This window comes from Terrapene carolina, unplaced genomic scaffold, assembly GCF_002925995.2.
Source record: "Terrapene carolina triunguis isolate 2854851 unplaced genomic scaffold, T_m_triunguis-2.0 Scaffold88, whole genome shotgun sequence".
Lineage (NCBI taxonomy): Eukaryota > Metazoa > Chordata > Testudines > Emydidae > Terrapene > Terrapene triunguis.
Genome location: NW_020664439.1, coordinates 24,931,072 through 24,949,363, shown reverse-complemented (window position 1 = coordinate 24,949,363; position 18,292 = coordinate 24,931,072). Strand labels below are relative to the sequence as shown.

The 18,292-nt window shown below is 40.7% G+C and overlaps 1 protein-coding gene across 14 annotated transcripts in view; it reads right to left on the bottom strand.

The window, feature by feature from the left end:
* MBNL1 (muscleblind like splicing regulator 1) overlaps window positions 1-18,292 on the bottom strand; it is a 196,783-nt gene that overhangs the window by 93,886 nt on the left and 84,605 nt on the right. Inside the window, exon 2 of one of the 14 annotated variants that reach the window (XM_024203007.2) lies at window positions 11,962-11,993. The exons of the other annotated variants lie outside the window; for them this stretch is intronic. The gene's annotated coding sequence lies outside the window, so the exon portion shown is untranslated. The remainder of the gene's footprint in view (window positions 1-11,961; window positions 11,994-18,292) is intronic. 14 annotated transcript variants of the gene reach the window in all.

Genomic DNA, 18,292 nt, shown 5'->3' with positions numbered 1-18,292 from the left:
CCAGCCACCGCTGCTGCTGCTTCCCGGGCAGGGAGCGGAAGCCGCCTCCTCCCAAGCCGGGCAGGGCTGCAGAGCAGCGACCGGGAGGGACCGGCGTTAAAAGCGGCTTCCTCCTGGGCTCCTGCCCGCCAGGGAGAGCGACAGAACATGCCAGGAGACGCAGCAGGAGGACAAAGCGGCCCCCACCCCTGCAGGTAACATGGGGCAGGGAGAGCGCGGTGGCCCTGGGCAGGGCACGTGACCTTCCCTTTAGATAGTGCCCCCCCACTATGGGGAAGCACCAGTTGTATATGGGGTGCCCTCGGGGGTAGAACAGGGATCGGAAGAGGTGGAGTGGGGCATTGGAGGTAGGGGCCTAGGACGGAGCGGGGGGTCAAGCACCCTGGGAAATCTAGAAGTCGGCGCATGTGCGGGGAGGTACTGGCGGCGGCCAAGGCAGCCAGGCAGGCATGTGGAAGCCCTGGCCGTGCCAGAAGAGTGCACCCAGCAGCTCGCTGGGCACCAGCAGGGGCCCGGAACTGCAGTCGGTGGGCCTGACTGAAACCATGCATATAATAGAGTCCTGAACATGCCAAGTCAATTTATTAGCATAATCCAAATAAAAACTACAACGTTCTCTGTTTCCTTGCCTAGCAAGTAGCGATTTTAAAACTTGCTGTGTATTTGATAGTGTTATTTTCTAGTTCTGAAAACTGCAGTATCTCAAGTTCCGTAACAAATTTTAAATCCTCTCAATAGTTTATACCTTATACTAAAGTGTTTACACCAAGTGTTTACACTGCAACTTATGCATTATTCATGGAGTAAATTTTCAACTTGCATGGAACGGCATAATTTATACAGAAACAGTCAAATATAAATTGTCCTGGGGTACGACTCTCGCTTAGGCCCCAACGGTTTGACTAAGATTTGAACATGCAACCTGAAGCCCAATCTTCAAGCTGCTCACAACTGGCAGATCTCTGTGCCTTCATGGAGTCCCAATGAAGGCAGGGGGGCTCTATGCAGCTGTAGGGGTCTCCTCGTGCACAGCAGTTTGCAGGATTGGTGCTTCAGGTTTCATGTTCAAATCGTAGTCAAACCGTTCAAGAGAACCAAATTTCTAACGCTTGTAAGTAGAAACAGGCAGTGGGGAAAAGTTATTAAAAATAAACAAACAAAATGTCTAGCCATGAAAGTCAATGACAAGGCCCTTGCAATACAGATGGCTGCAGTAGAAAGATCAGCACTTACTGCTATCCTGGGGCCCAATGCTATTGCAAGGTGCTGGCAATGCAAGTTGAGGAGGCGCAACACTTTGCAACAGGCACACAGCATCTGGCAGGATTGGGCTCTAAATTCTCACCCACTGCTACCTTTGGCTTTTACACTTCCTTTCTTCTGTGCTTTCTAATTTCCTGTTCCTGGCAACATTCCCCTCTCAGGCCAATACTTTTCCTAAATGGGCATTTCTGAGAGTTAAAAATTCACGGAAGTGAGCCTTTTGCATATGTTCAGAACCACTTTTGCAGCCACTCCTATCACTCCTGTCACCAGTTACCCACAAAATGGACTGTTTTATCCTGTAGCAACTTGCTCTGAGCAGAGGCTTATCAAGTTAACTTGGAACGAGGGTGCAAAACATTTAATTTTAGTATTGGAACCACTGGAACTACACTTCCTATATAAAAGAACAAAACCATATAGAAAACATTTAGGGCCTGATCCAAAGCTCATTAAAGATAATGGAGACTCCTGTTCGCCTCAGTGAGCTTTGGTTTAGGCCAGCAGAGCTCTGTCCTAGTGGATGCCTACCTTCCACAATTCCCATTGAAATTAATGGAAGTTGAGGTTTCTCGGCACCTCACAGGAGGTACTCAGCTCCTGGTGGAATCAGGCCCTTAATGTGTAGCATACCTGCAGGTCTCACTCATTTGGAGTAAAGTTCCACTCGACATACTCAAATTTCAAATCAGCTCTTTTAAGTATCTCAAGCCTGTTTTGAAGGATTCTGTTGTGTTTTCCAATGAAGCAATATAAAATCTCATTCCGAATTTGAAAGCATCTTTCACCCAATTCAAACGGTCACAACCCTGTACTTTGATGCAGATGGCACTTCTCAGCTGGAAGGATCAATTGTGTTTGGTGAACAGGCAGACTCTTGTAGGGAAAAAAGGAGATGATTTTAATATGCATCAACAGGGAACAGCAAAAATGATCACTTTTATCTGCTGCGTAACAGCAGTGCCTGCCCTGGGTTTTGGCATTCTAATACTAGGACTTTGATCTGAGTAAGCTTTACATTAGTTAACTTGTTATAAAGCACTACATAAATGCTTATTATTATTCCCTCTTGCCATGTACTGTAAATACTTGTAGGGTGAAATCCTGGCCCCAGTGAATTCAATGGGAGTTTGGTCATGGTCTTTAGCTAACAGTTTCATGGTCTTCAGTTGTAGTTTCTATAGGGTCAATGAATGGCATAGAAACAGTAGCACCCTGCCAGACCTGTGCTACACTGCTTGTCAATTTGTGTTCTTGGCCGTTTCCTTCCCTGCTGCCTCTGCAATAGCCTCTTCTTACTCTCCATACAGACAGCATTTGAATCTGCCGCTACAGTGTCAGATACTTGGCCAGCCAGAAGAACATGGGACTGCATGACATCCTGCAATAGAAGCTGTCTTGTGCTCATCTTAACCCTTAGTGGAACGGTTTGTTGGCTGTGAAATGAGCACAACCCCTGGCTTTCCTAATAGACAGTGCCATCTTATGGCCCCACTCCACCTTCAAGAATGGCTTTTTAAGGTGGCTTGAAGATCTGTTCCAGCACCCATTGTAGGCAATACTGGATTGAGTTAGGTTGCATTCTCTGTTCACTGCTAAAGTTCACTAAAGTTCACTGAAAGATTCCAATGAACCTGAGCCCAAATTCAAATAAATCTGAACCAATTTGTGAATCTCACACTGAAGCCAGTAGAAATTCAGTGTCACACAATTTTAGCACCAAACCAGGGAAACTTGGTGCTTTCTAATGAGTTTTGCTTGCCTTTGAGATTCTAGTTTTGTTTCAGTCTAAAACTCAAAGGAAGTGTGAATTTTTGTGGAGCAAATGCACAGAGGTTCAAATGAATCCCTGCACATAGAGATCTAGGTGGCTCAAGGACACAGACTATTCTTTTTACCTGGAAAAACAAATAGGTGCTTTCATTCAGATTCGTTTAGCTACAAAATAAGCCATGTGCTGAAAGTCCGTATAAAATGTCCTAAGAAGTCACTGTTTATATTATATTAATTTAATACCAAAGACAATTAGACAATGGATCAGATCCTACACACACTGCATTTTGCAGAACTCCCATTTAAATGTAATGGAAATTCCATGCACACAAGACTTTCACGATCAGGCTCAATATTAGGAACCTATCTCTTACCAAAACTTCACTCTTCAAAACCTTAATCTCCTACTTTTAAAAGAAACATTACTCAACTGAATTAAAGTGTCCAATTAAATATGAGTTCTGCTCCTCACAGCTGTGTGAGAGTTTGCTAGCAATTTTAGTTCCAACTAGACAAAATAAATCCAATACATTTTACTTTTTATAAAACCCCACCAAGTGCAGGGTATCACTATGTATTTTAAACTTCTGAACTGAAATAGAATGACATGACCTGGGTATATTTTTAGGAAAACAAAGAACACTCAGGTGGCTAAACACCCACATGTGTAAGAAATTTTACAATAAAGTAAACTTTCTTAGCTGAAAACATATTGCTTCAATAACATCCAAAACATGCTACCTAATTACAGTGCACATACTGTATTTGGAAAGTAAATTGAAAACAGCCAATATGGAGGAAAAGGGGGCGAAATCTCAGGGAGACTGAAACACAGACCGTGTCTCTGGCATTATAGTAGAAAAATAGTGCTTCTAGGTCCATCAGAATAGCCAAATAGGTATCACTTGTACCGGCACACACATGACAACTAAATAATTATTCGGAACACACTGTAAAACATTTTTGTACTTTAACATACAACTGGTGTTCTGGGCTCAGCAATGCTAAAATTTTAACCCTTTTATGACAGTCTGCTTATACTTAGAGCCCTGTCCACATCTGATCCACAGATCTCAAGTGGATATCCGCGGATTTGCATGGCTCTACTTATACTGTGGTTAAATTAAGTAAATTCAGTTTGCTCATAAAAATGCTTTGACTGAATCAGAGGACTTTTCCCCCCAAGATACTTAGCCATCTAATAAAGGTCTAGATAGGATGCATAGGTCAAATTAATTGCTGGTGTAACTGCACAGGGTTTCAGAGATTAATTTAACCCATTGTAACTATACTACATAATACTTTACCTTAAAGCAGAGCACATGCATCATTGATAAAGTCTGTATCCTTTTTAGTTATGCTGGTGTTATATTTGGGTTCTGTGCTTAAATAGCTTTCGACTCACTTTCTACTGTCCTTTAGTGGAAACAGCAGACAAAGAAAGAGACAAATAAATCAAAGTAGTCGCTTAAAACTCATTGGAATCGATGGGGCAAGAGCTTTTCTGCAGCACTTTTTGCAGGGCATTAAACTGCAACATGTGTGACTGTGCCACCACCTCCTTGAAGAAGCTTCAATAAGTAAGTTAACTTTGTATTGTTCAGAAGAAAATGCTTTCAGCTGGAAACAGCTGCTTCTGTTTTCACTGCTTAGTGTTAAAATAGTTTTTTTTTTGAAGGGGAAATGGAGGGGCTCAACACAAACCAGCCTCAAATTGCCTTTTCATTATTTGTTCATGTAGGATTAGATTGTGCTCAGCTTCTCTGTGGGTGCCACCCCGCTGAGCAATCATGCAGTCCCTATGCTTCCCAGGACAAACAATACAGCAGTCCAGTACCTTTGCTTCGGCTGGTGTAGGAATTTATCAATGGTAATGGCTGTCATAGAATATTATTCTTTGGCCTTTTATTTTTTTCCCATCAGCTTCAATGATGGAGAATCAAGGCTAGTTTTCAAACAATGGCAATCTCTTAAGGGCAGGATTGTCCTCAGGCTGAGCAGTTAGCGGAGTAATCCCACTGAAGTCAATTGGACTACTTGTGCAAGTGAGTCCTCACCAAGATAAGGGGGCTGCCATCTTTAGCCCTAAACATTCTATTGTTTACATCCCTGAAAGCAGTTACTGCATGTGACAATGTCAAAATCCACCTGTCTCCAGTGTTGCGCTGCAATGTGATTTTGTTGGACAAACAGAGGGACGCACCGAAATATTAGCGACTTTTCCAGCATTTTAAAAAGGAGCCAATTTTAAGGTTTTTAATCTTGAAGAGTTCATGCTCAATTTATTCAAAATTTCCAGAATACATTGTCAATGAGACTCAGCTCTTAAAATCAGAAAGGATAAGGATTTAATCTTTTCCTTCTCTTTTGTTGGAGATGGGAGATAGAAAAGGAAATCCAAAACTGGCCATATAAAATGGAATCCTGCTTTCACCCTTAACTACAGAGAGGCTACTACACCTCTGGAATATACTGCACACACCAGCACAGGCAGGTCTAGAACCCTAGTCCTACATCTCCAGTAAAACCAGAACACTGCCACTTGAGCTAAAGGAAGACCTCCATTAACTGTAGAGAATCCTTATATCCTATCCAAGCAGCAACCAATCCAGAGAGAGCAACATGTTCACTTACACACATTCACCTTTCATTTCATTAGGAGGCATGCCATATAATACAACTTCTCCTCACACTTTAAAAATGTGCCAGCAATTATTTTTATTCTGGCTTCCAGGTGCTTATCTGAAAAAGCTAAGCAAAATTTAAATTCACAATGTCATCTATCACAGATATTACACTTATAGACCACGATAATCCATTTTTTGATATTGGGATCTGAGTTGCTCAGAGTGTGTTACAAACTCACATATCGTATCTCAATGTAAGATTTTCCATTGGATTTAGCTGACAGATTTGCAAAACCCAAGGAAGTCAGCCCTTGCAGCAGGTACATCACTGGGGAGGGCACAAGGAATATTTCACCCTTTATGCAGCAGAGAGGGGCTGGGCACCACTGCAGTCCCAGAATTCCTTTAAGCAGATGGACTGCTTCTGGCTACCTGTGCTATTGGAGTGGGGAAGGGCAGGGGGCATACAGGATTCTGAGGAAAGTACATAAGTTCTGAAGGTTGATGAGGTGACTTTGCCTCCTGAGAACTCCATGAGGCACTGTGCCTTAGGCGTCTTCGAGCTAACACTGCAGCAATTCACTTTGTCACTGTCCCCAGCATGGGGCTGTGACCTCATGGCACATTTGAGCCCTAAGATCAAAACCAAATTCTGATCTAATTTACATCTGTGCAGCTCCACTACAATGACTGGGATTGTATGAAAGTAGAAGAATCTGATCCTTTGTGCCTTATTGCCAGAAAAGGGTTATGCATCATGAAATAAGTTATCAAAGTTAAGTAACAGTTCAGAGATCTCACGTGCTGTGGGAGAGAAGTAAAGAGAGAACCTGGGCTGATGAACTATAGAAGCCAGACAGATGTTTCAGATTTCCAGTAATGAATGGCTTCACTTGGTTAATAATTAACATTCTGATGATCAGTATCAAATACCACTCAAAGCGACAGACAGGAATCATGAATCTGCCTTATAGTGCAGTGTGCCAACAGCTTTTATTTTTACATATGACACTTTTTTCTCTTAATTATGAAGCTTTGACTATTTCACTAAAGCCAAAATCCAGCTCTCACCTCTGCTCCCCAAGAAGTAGGGCCAATGCTGTTCTGCTGAGCAAGGAGGAGGCGGTCAGAGCTTGATGGGAATACACATAAGTAACATGCACACTCGGCCTGGCTCAGCTATATGTGGGCTTCCTGCATGGCAGCAGCTGCTGTACAAACCCTCCAGTTCTCCATTCAGGGTGTGGGTATGCAATGGAGCCTACTCCAGCTAAAGGAGAAGGCTCCACCCAGCACCTCAGATGATACTCCACAGCCTGGGGAAATGAATTACTCTTATCCTTAGCTCCCCCAATGGATTTGCTCAGCTCCCATCCCAGCAACTCAGAGGATCTTAGCCAAAGAAAACTGTCATGAGCTCTGTCTCCGACGATTATATGAAACCATTAACATATATAAAAAGGTTAAATGTTTTTTTAAATAAAGACAGAAGAAAAAGAAACACTTGGCAAGTGGAAAGGAATTGAGGAAGTATACAAATTTCATACATTGTGAGTACAAACTTCAGCTGCTGACAGCTACAGATGACCCCATATCAGAGAGGAAGGTGTCTCAGTAATATAGCCAGCCTTATATCATCCATTAGTGATTAAAAACATATAGGATGAAAACTGGCAGACGACACAGTACTCACAAGCTGGAATTCTGAATGGGGAGTTGATTTGTGCCTTATGATGAGACAGCCAAATCAACCAAGACATGTGGGGACTATTTCATGTTAAGCATTGATTTTGCGTATGTATATTGTTATGGTACTACAATACATACTCAGTCCCCACATTCTCTTTAGAAGGCAGATCTCATATGTAGCCAATTGAATTTCACATTTTGGTTGATTCACAAGAAATACCTCATCTTGAGCAGTATACTTTGTGTTCAATGAAAGAAACACAAATTAAAATTACCAGAAGGAAAACAAAAAGCCTGAGTCTTCTAGACATTGTAATAAATGAAGGAAAATATTCTGCTGAGTATTTTTGTTGTTTTTGAGGTAAAGGGATACAAATCTCTAAGCACTGATGGTGAAAACCTGACTGTACTGAAGTCAGCAAAACTCCCCTTGACATCCATGGATGCGGGATTTCACCCTAAATGACCGGATACCTCACAGTAATGAACATCTTAAAGAGTGAGCCAGAGAGATCTATTTCAGATTTCTAAGTCATTGTAGATCTGTATATATTACTAGGTCCTAAGAATTATGCAGCATAGCTTTTAACAATGCAGCACTCCCAGATTGTTTAGCAGAATCAGTTTAGCATGCATCAGACTTTACATGAGCTGATATCAATCTAATGTATACCTTCTACTTACCTGAATGAACAGTTCAGCTAGTTGGTATAAATATTAGAATCCTGACCCATGCCTGTTCGTTAAGGAATACATCATGTTGCAAAACACACTGGATCACACTGGATTTCCCACTGTTTTAGCCTTTGGTCCTTACTGTTGTTGTATTAGGAGCAAACTGCAACTTTATTCAGTATTTTATAAGTTAGTCACTTGTTTAAAATGTATCAGGGACAAAGCAGACACTGGTCTGCCATGCTTTGGTTAAAGAAACCAGGAGATGCACTGAAAATATTGGCTTTTTGACTTTGAGTGTTAAGAAGTATATGTTATGTTGGATAGCGAAGATTCACTAGAGACATTGTACTGGGTTATTTTATGGATCTATAAATAAAAACTGGTTTAAAGTTCCTCTATTAATTTGAATTGCTGTAAAACCCTATTAATTCCCCTATGGGTCTCCTACAATTTGGATGGATCGGAGTAATTCTGTTTTTCCCCAAAACATAAATATCTAGTTCTGAAAAAGACAGCATTAGAACTTATTTCCAAGGATGCCAGACCAATAAAGAGGTATTTAACAGCAACACTGAATGTTAATTGGCCACATTTTACTCCAGTCTGGGTGTGCGTCTCCCACTGACTTCAAAAGGAGCCCCACAGATCCAACAGAACATTTTAGCCTACAGTGATTTCTACCACAGCTGTCTGAACAATGAACATGCTAATTAAATTAATTCAAGAGAGTCCTTGAGGAAAGAACAAAGCAAATCCAGGTGAAAAGGAATGATGTAAACTGAAATGTACGTAACACCACACTAGCTCTACCACTGGAAAACTTCATGTAAGCAGCTTTGTGATATCTAAACTCTTCCACGCAGAATAATAATCATCAAACTGGACAATGGAATATATAAAAAGTACCATAGAAAGAATTAACTGTTAGATAAGTTGTTTTATTTTGCAAATGCAGAATGGTAAGTGGGATCCTATTGGAGTCAGTAGTAACTTCACTGTCCATTTCAGTTGCAAAGATAAGAAATTTATGTAACAATTTTTATAGACTCTGTAGTATCCCTGCAACATTTGCATGGTGTGCCAAGAATTCACTGTTTTGTAGGTTGCAGCACTTCAGAAAACCTGAGAGCAGCTGATGTTCTTTTTATTTCATATGGATCGATTTACACCTGTAAATGTCTATTTAGTAGAGCTGCTGTAGTTAAAAGTACCCAGTTTGCTATAGACAAAACACTTGAAGAACAGTCCAGTAGGCTGTTAAAATAGGTCATCTAATTGTGCACTTGCAATTTTGTACACACACACACACGGCACTCAGGGACGGCTCTATGTTTTTGCCGCCCCAAGCACGGCATTCAGGCGGCCTTCGGCAGCATGCCTGCGGGCAGTCCGCGGTCACACGGATTCAGCAGCGTTTCTGCGGGTGATTTGCCGGTTCCGCGGTTTCGGTGTACCCGCCACCGAATTGCCACCAAAACCGCGGGACCGGCGGACCTCCCGCAGGCATGCCGCCGAAGGCCCCCTGACTACAGCACCTCAGGTGACTAGCAGGCTGCCCCCCGCGTCTTGCCGCCCCAGGCACGCGCTTGCTGTGCTGGTGCCTGGAGCCGCCTCTGGCGGCTCTATAATTGGATAACTAACTAAGGTCTCTCTATATTCAAGGTCCATTGTGAATCCAACTCTTCAAGCCTTACTCACACAAGTAGATCCACTGAAGTCAAAGGAACTTGTAGTCTGAACATATGAGATAGAATTACTCTTGTGATTAAAGCCCATAGTTGTCCATAAATTAGTCACATTTTGTTTTTTAAAGTCGTATTTCATTGCTGCAACATCAGCAGAAGCTTGTAATGTGTCTCTGAAGCCTTTCCCCTTCATTTTATACTGAAAAAAAATGCTGCTGGCTATGGAGCTTTATAATAAATCTCCTTGACTTCTTTTAGTTTTTCCTCATTTAATTTTTTAAAAAAGCTTAATTCTGTGTTTTTGAACACAAAATCCAATGGCAAAAATAAAAAGAAAAAAGACTATGCTGCCAGAAAACTGGACTTGTATTCCTCCTTTAATGTGCAAGAGAAGAAAGCTGTCTGTGGCCAAACATTGTTCTTCTTCTGTGTCCTTCCTACTGCACATGAAACAATAACATGGCTTTAGCCTCTTTTATGTGAGTGTGTGCATGTGCACTATTGGACCTTTATGTTCCACACAGTGATGTAAGACTCAAAGACAGATTTACTCCTTACTGTAATTCATGGATAAGATTGGATTTTACTTAAAGTATTGAATAAATGCATTTTAGAAAAAAACTGAAGAACAGGTTATCTAAATATATCATGTTTAAGAATTCTCAAGGAAACTTTTCAGATAAAATAAATGAAAAGATTTCACCATCTACCAGTTTTTTGTGGGGCAAACAATTCTTTTCTGTTCTTCATTTTACTTACACCCACACACCCACACACACACCCCTAAAATTATTTAGATTTTGTAAGCTTTTGTTTGGGGCAAGGATTGTCTTTCTGGTAAGTGTGTGTATAGTGCTCAGCACAATGGGGCCTCTAGGCATCATCATAATTATATCAATTATAAACCATAAAAAAGTGTGGGAAGTATTCCCCAATTCTGGCTTGCATGGTACAAACAGCATAATTTGGTGAGCCACACACACTCACCAACACTTCCAGCTTGTTCCCAGGTCTCAGGCACAAACCCTGGTTGTGAAATAGCTGTGAAGCAAAAGGCAAAGGCATGCAATGCTTCCTCCTGTTTCTTCCATTCAGGGGGCACTATGGGCAGCCTGGGTAAGACTCTATTTAACTGCTCGCCTTTCCCCCACACACCCACTCCCAACAAGAGAAAAGGAGAGATGAAGCAACCTAGATGTTTGGCTGGGAGGAGAGGCTGATGGGTGTGATTTTGTCTAGGCAAGAGAGTGTGAGAGAGAAACTTGAGAGGAGGCAGAGAAAGCTAGTGATGGTTAAGAGAGGGTAGGTGGTGGACTGTGCTAAGACACCTGGAAACAGAGCACACTAGGAAATGCAGGGAGCTAGATCCGGTTCCACTTGGTGTGAGCTGGTAAGAAATGCAACAAGGACCTAATTGTTGAAGCCTCCTGAGCCTGTTAGCTTTGTGGCTATGAAGAACTAATCACTAAGCTGGGGAAATTACAGAGAAAAGGGGGGAAAAAAACCAAGATGAAAAGGATGGAAGGACTGATGGGGATAGAGAAGACCAGAGAGGGAAGAAAGGAGTGATGGACATGGATGAGTGAAGGATTGAAAGAATGTGCAAGACAGCAAAACACAAGAAAAGTGAGGGGGAAGGGAAGGTGCTGGATGGAGGAGAGAGAAAGAAAGAAAAAGAAATTGCTACAGAAAAGGGCGAGGATGGGAGAGCATGCGTATGGGCCAGAGTCTGCAACCTTCACTCACCATAAAGAGGTCAGCACTTTTCAAATAGGCCCACTGATTTCAATGGGATTAGTTAAAAAAGTACAGCTCTACTTATAGTGAGTAAGGTTAGGATAATCTAGTCTCAGGGTATTAGAACATAACTTGTTTGAATGAAAAAAACAGAAATACAGACTGGGCAACTTACTGTAAACTATGTGAGGAATAAAGACAGTGTGTGAAATCCTGGCCTTACTGAAGTAATGGCAACACTCCTGTTGATGTCAGTCAAAAACTTCAGGGACGAGGATTTCACCCAGTTTGCCTAAATGTAACTAAAATTGTCCCAGATGGGATTGTGTAACATCAGTTAGGACACTCTAAAGGAAGGTAGAATTGTAAGCCTAAGGGATGTTGTTTTGACTTCCTTCCTTCCATCTGACTCTAAAAGCTGTTCCACAGAGTCTGGATGTTTTCCCCAGCCTATTATTCAATACGCCCTAGCCACTCACCAACATCCATTAGCTATCTCTGTTCCTTACCTTCAGTAGATAGAAGACGGCTTCCTCTTGCTCTGGGAAAGATCCAGAAGTCACCCATTACTCATGTCTTGAATATTTGCAATACTATCAGTTGCAAAGGATGCCAAGTCAGCAGCTTTTCCTTGGCCAGCAAAAATGGAAGCAGCAAGAGCAGAAGCCAGAGCAGACTCTGGGGAGGCAGCTCCTTGCATAATGCTAGCCAAAGCATTCTTGGTTACTGTACCTACAGAGAACAGCTATTTATAAGTTTACAAATAACAAATTACAAGGACTTGTGCTATTACCTTTTATAGTCAAAAGGAGGTGTTTCCCTCTGATCGTATTTGAAATCTGCAGTCAGTCAAACTCTAGCCAAAATTGAACTAGATACCTGCATATATTTTAGCTTGCTTAGCAATGAATAACATGAAGGCAAATGCTCTTATGCAGCCAGGTAGAAAATGTGTATTAAGAAAGATATGTCTGTGTAAGCACAACACTGATAAAAATTAAATCTAAAATGTGATCTCCATGTAAGAAGCTGTAACATGTTTAAAACACTCACTTCCTTTATGAAAAACTCCTACTGAATTAAAAAAGAAAGGAAGCCAATAGAAACTGAAGATCATGCTATTGAAATTAGCTATGACAAATAATCTATTAAATTCTGTAGGTTAATTTAAACATTCTAAGAAAGAGCTAATTTGCTATTAAATTCTACAAGACTTCTCAATATGGGATTTTCCTTTTAACTTGTAAACTGGGTTTTTAAATATTACGATAGCCATTCATAGTCAATGAATTCAGGTTAAGATTTGCAGTTAGGCTCCTAAATAAGTGGGCTGATTTTCAGAAGTGCTGAGTACCAACCACACCCATTAGCTGCACTGAAATGGCATGATAGGTATTCGATGCATAATTAACTATATCAATACATTTAGAATTTATTGCTGGGGGTGGGTGAATGAACGTCAGCTGTGTAACGTAAACCCCAGACTGCGTTAACTCCAAGGAGGCACACTTTCAACATTTACGTTATCTTGCTTATTCATGAAGTTGCAGTATTATTCTAACTTTCATTGCTCATATTATTAACTACATGCTGAAGCACGTTGCTGAAAACAATGATTTGGAGCATTTCCTTTTAGAGAGCAGACAGTCCAATCAATTGGAAGATAGTACTGGATTCCAATGGTTGAACAGTGCTCAAATGTGATTCTCTGCATTAAGTCTATGGAACTTCTTAGCTAATTTGAAGAATTCTTTGTAGAGCCAATGGAGTCTGTTCTGTCATGTGGCACAGGTCCCCCACACTGTGCAGTGACAGCACAGTTTAAACGTCTGATCATGCTAACCATGTTAATTTAGTTAGTAAAACATAAACAAGCAAAATAACATTTGTGATAGAAAATACTTATCTTGTAATACAGATTGCACAAAATAGGGAGCATAAAAAAGTTATTTTTACATGCTGGGGATGACTGCATAAGTCATAAGTAGCAGAGCAAAGCAGAGCCACGAGTCATTTATGCATGGTCATCTCTAATATACAAAAATAACTTGTTTATTCTTCCCCCATGTGTTATATTTATACCCCAAACAGCCCTGTTTTACTTAGGTTATTTGCTGTTGCTGATTTTAGTGTAAACATACATTCGGAATGGCAGGCACATTTGCTTTTCCAAAGCAATTAACTGTAAATTTGATTAGGGAGTCTCTTCCATCTACAGGTTTGAAACTTCCCTTGGTATCAATAGGCATTTGTGTGCATGGAGACGCTAAGTGAGAAAGGTACCTAAGCACATGCCTAATTTTAAGTGTGGGTGCAGACTTACTGAAGTCAATGGAATTCACAGGTTTAAAGATAGGCATGTGCTTAGATATTTTGTCAAATCTTGGCTCGACTAAGCTCTGGAGAGTAATCCCTCTGGTGAAGGGACAGCATCAGCAAGCTCGATCACTAATCTCCATGCCCAGTTCAGTCTTCGGCGTCTTTGGTGAGATTGCCAACAAAGGTGCCAATTGAGGCCAATTAAGGCTGTAGATGATTTTGTTATCAGACAGAACTGGACTGGGCTACCAGTTCATTGCACATGGAACCCAGCTATCAAACAGTATCAACTTTCAGTCACTACCAATCTAGGCCAGATTTGTGCTCGTAATCTTAGGGCTAAATCAAAATATGCCCAAGTCTTTCTTACAGGCAGAGACAGCAGGTTTTTTCTTTTGTACATAAAAACATTATTAGTTCCTGGTTGTACTTTGCTTTGACCACCTGCTATGTACTTTTCACCAGGCATTTGTACTTTTACCCTTTGTTGCTAATCAGGGCTTCTCAATTTTTTCATAAAATGGACCACATCTTAAAGAGATTGTCTTGTTGACTATATCCCCTCCCATAACATCCCTGTGGCAACCATATCAATGGATTACATGGAATACAAAATGTTTAAAACATGTTGAACATGCATCTGTCATTAATGCAATGCTCAGCATTTCATCCTGTTCTCTCTCACCTCTTCTGGTCTCCCACCTGTTCTCTTGCACATGTTTCACTACCAACTGGTCCTCTTCTCCTTACTTCCCTCTCCACATACGTTCCTTCCACTTGGAATCCCTTTTTTCCTTGACACGCTCTTCAGCTATCTCCATTTTCTCCATTTACTCATCCTGCCTGGCTACCTCATTCCTTCCATACCTGGACAGTCTTATCCCACTCCTGGCTGGCAGCTGTATTCCCACTGGTCCCAGGGCATCTCCTGTTTCCTATTCTCTTCTTATGTAGCAATTGCCTCTATCAGAGATGCTCCTTGTTTACAGCCCTCCACAATTCTTTGTTGCAGTGAATAGCCTGGTCATCAACAGGAGCAGCTGGAAACCGAGGGCAGCCAGCACCATGTGACCAGCCAGCTCTCCAGGGACTATCAGCAAATCTGCTAAATCTAGGGATAAACAGTGCTCACAAGAACAGAAGCAGAAGGAGGGCAAAGGTGGCTTTACAACACATTTTTGGCACCAGGATTCTTGAACTGATCTGCACTAAGCCGGGGCTGCTCTAACTATATTGACTGCCCATGGCTGCATAGAGATGCTCCAACCACAGGTCCTTTCAACTGATCACAACCCTTCCATTGGGAGGGGAGTGGTATATAGGAGCCTCTATGGTGGGTCTACACAATCCCGAGAATTCCACAAAAGAGGGGTTAGTTAAGCTCGTTTTTGAGCTGTTGGCTTTGGGATGCTGGAGTGGTGCTGATAATCTGGCTCCTTTCCACTATATGCATACATTTGTGCTATGTTTATATTTTCTGTGCACATACTGTTCTCAAAAATGTATTTTAGATGAGTGTACAAATATTTTGGAAGATATTTTATGACAGTAGTCTTCTTTTCGTGTCTAAACAAAATGTTCCCAAGTAAATTAAAATCGATTCGATTTTGAGTTTTATTACAAAATGGGGTTTGAACCGTGGGCCTATTTCTGGTTCTACAACAAAACCACACCTCAAAAATCATTATATTGCATCTGATTTTGATGCAAACCAGTTGGAAATTCAGATGTTTCTTTGAGTTTTGGGGCTTGTTGAAACTCCAAACTTAAAGCAAAATTTATGGGATACACAACCACATGAAGACATGCTGAGTTTCACAAAGGTTCATTAATGCCACACAGAGGTACACATAGTTCAAATTATGTGTTTCAGTTCTAGCTACAGATGTTTCTCTGGTTTTTTTTCTGACTACTACAGTTCATCAACAGTATCTTGATTATTGCTTTGTTTTTTGTAGACCGTCAAGGACAAGCTTTCTCCCTTTTAACAATGTGGAATTTTGTCATTGATTTCAACTATTGCTGGATTACACCAAGAAAGAATTTTCCAGTGTGGAGAAAGCTTGAGTGAATTCTCTGAGCTTTTAGGCTTGAGATCTTTTGTGCGCAGAGGAGACTTTCATTCTTGTTTTTAGCAAAGAAGTGCTTATGGTGATTAAGTTCCTAGTTTAAATCTCTTGTGATCAGCTCTATGTTTCAGAAAGCTAACTCTAATTTTTATTATAGTTGTGACGAGGATTTTACTAAATACCAGGGTTTTATGATAATTTAAGAGGCTAAAAGGTGTTAATTTCCACACAAAGTCAGTACTGCAGCGAGGAGAAGAAAAAAAAAGAAGTCCAGCAACACACAGACTTCTGTAAAGTCCTGAAGATGGTTAACGCTGAAAATAGCAAGTTCAGAATGCACAGTAGAAACTCCATAGTTGCATTCTGGGGACCAGGTCCAGCAAACTATTCCACACAAGTAACTTTACACATCTGAGTAATCCCACTGAAGACAGAGTATATAAAACATAGTGACGATGAATATAACCTGTTATATTAAAATGCAAAGTGTATATCTTCAGGAGACTGAAAGTTGAGTTTTCCGAAAATACGCTTTGACAGTCTTTTCTGACACAGACAGTGAATTTATGAGAAAAATAATTTCAGATTATTATTTTGCTTCTTCACTTTGGGACATGAGCTCAATTGAGTAACATAGGCATGGACATAATGTCTGCTAATAATAAAAAGTAACTGGCAAAAGAGCAGAAATACAACGGAGACAGAGTAGGAAAACTCCAAAGGAAGCTGCTGGCAAATAAATATTGCTCAACATGAAAAGAATATTGGGGGAAAAATTGACGGAGTGGAATAACAGGAAGCTTAGTCATTTCTGGAAGAAAAAAAAACAAAAGAGAAAGCTAGAGGGAAAGAGAAGTGGGAGGGGAAAGCAAGGTATTTAAAACAAGAATGCAGAACTGGAAGTGCAAGTGCTGAAAGCCAGATAAGAACTAGGGCTGTCAATTAATTGCAGTTAATTCACGCAATTAACTAAAAAAAATTAATCGCTATTCTATTGTTATAAGTGCAATTAATCGAAATTGAAATTTATTAAATATTTTTGGATGTTTTTCTACGTTTTCCATATTGATTTCAATTACAACACAGAATACAAAGCGCACAGTGCTCACTTTATATTATTTTTAATTACAAATATATGCACTGTAAAAATGATAAACAAAAGAAATAGTATTTTTCAATTCACCTCATACACATACTGAAGTGCAAGCTCTTCATCATGAAAGTGTAACTTACAAATGCAGATTTTTTTTGGTTATGTAACTGCACTCAAAAACAAAACAATGTAAAACTTTAGAGCCTACAAGTCCACTCAGTCTTACTTCTTATTCTGCCAATCGCTAAGACAAATAAATTGGTTTACATTGACGGAAGATACTGCTGCCTGCTTCTTATTTAAATATCACCTGAAAGTGAGAACAGGTGTTTGCATGGCACTTTTGTAGCCAATGTTGCAAGGTATTTACATGACAGATATTCTAAACATTCGTATGCTCCTTCCACGCTTTGGCCACCATTCCAGAGAACATGCTTCCTTCTTGATGATGCTCGTTAAAAAAATAATGCATCAATTAAATTTGTGACTGTACTCCTTGGGGGGAGAATTGTATCTCTCCTACTCTGTTTTACCTGCATTCTGCATATATTTCATGTTATAGCAGTCTCGGATGATGACCCAGCACATGTTCGTTTTAAGAACACTTCCACAGCAGATTTGACAAAATGCAAAGAAGGTACTGATGTGAGATTTCTAAAAGTAGCTACACCACTTAACCCAAGGTTTAAGGATCTGAAGTGCCATCCAAAATCTGAGAGGGACAAGGTGTGGAGCATGCTTTTAGAAGTCTTAAAAGAGCAACACTCTGATGCGGAAACTACAGAACCCAAACCACCAAAAAAGAAAATGAACCTTCTGCTGGTGGCATCTAACTCAGATGATGAAAATGAACATGCGTCAGTCCACACTGCTTTGGATCATTATCAAGCACAACCCGTCATCAGCATGGAAGCGTGTCCTCTGGAATGGTGGTTGAAGCATGAAGGGACATAGAATCTTTAGCGCATCTGGCACGTAAATATCTTGCAACACCAGCTACAACAGTGCCATGCCTGTTCTCACTTTCAGGTGACATTGTAAACAAGAAGCAGGCAGCAGTCTCTCCTGCAAATTGTAACCAACCTTGTTTGTCTGAGTGACTGGTTGACCAAGAAGTAGGATTGAGTGGACTTGTAGGCTCTAAAGTTTTACATTGTTTTATTTTTGAATGCAATTTTTTTTACATAATTCTACATTTGTAAGTTTGACTTTCATGACAAATAGATTGCACTACAGCAGTGGTTTTAAAAGTTCGGGTCGCGATCCAGTACTGGGTTGCGGAATGCAAGGCACTGGATCCAGGGCCGGTGCAAGGAAGTTTCAAGCCCTAGGCGAAACTTACCACTTGCGCCCCCCCAA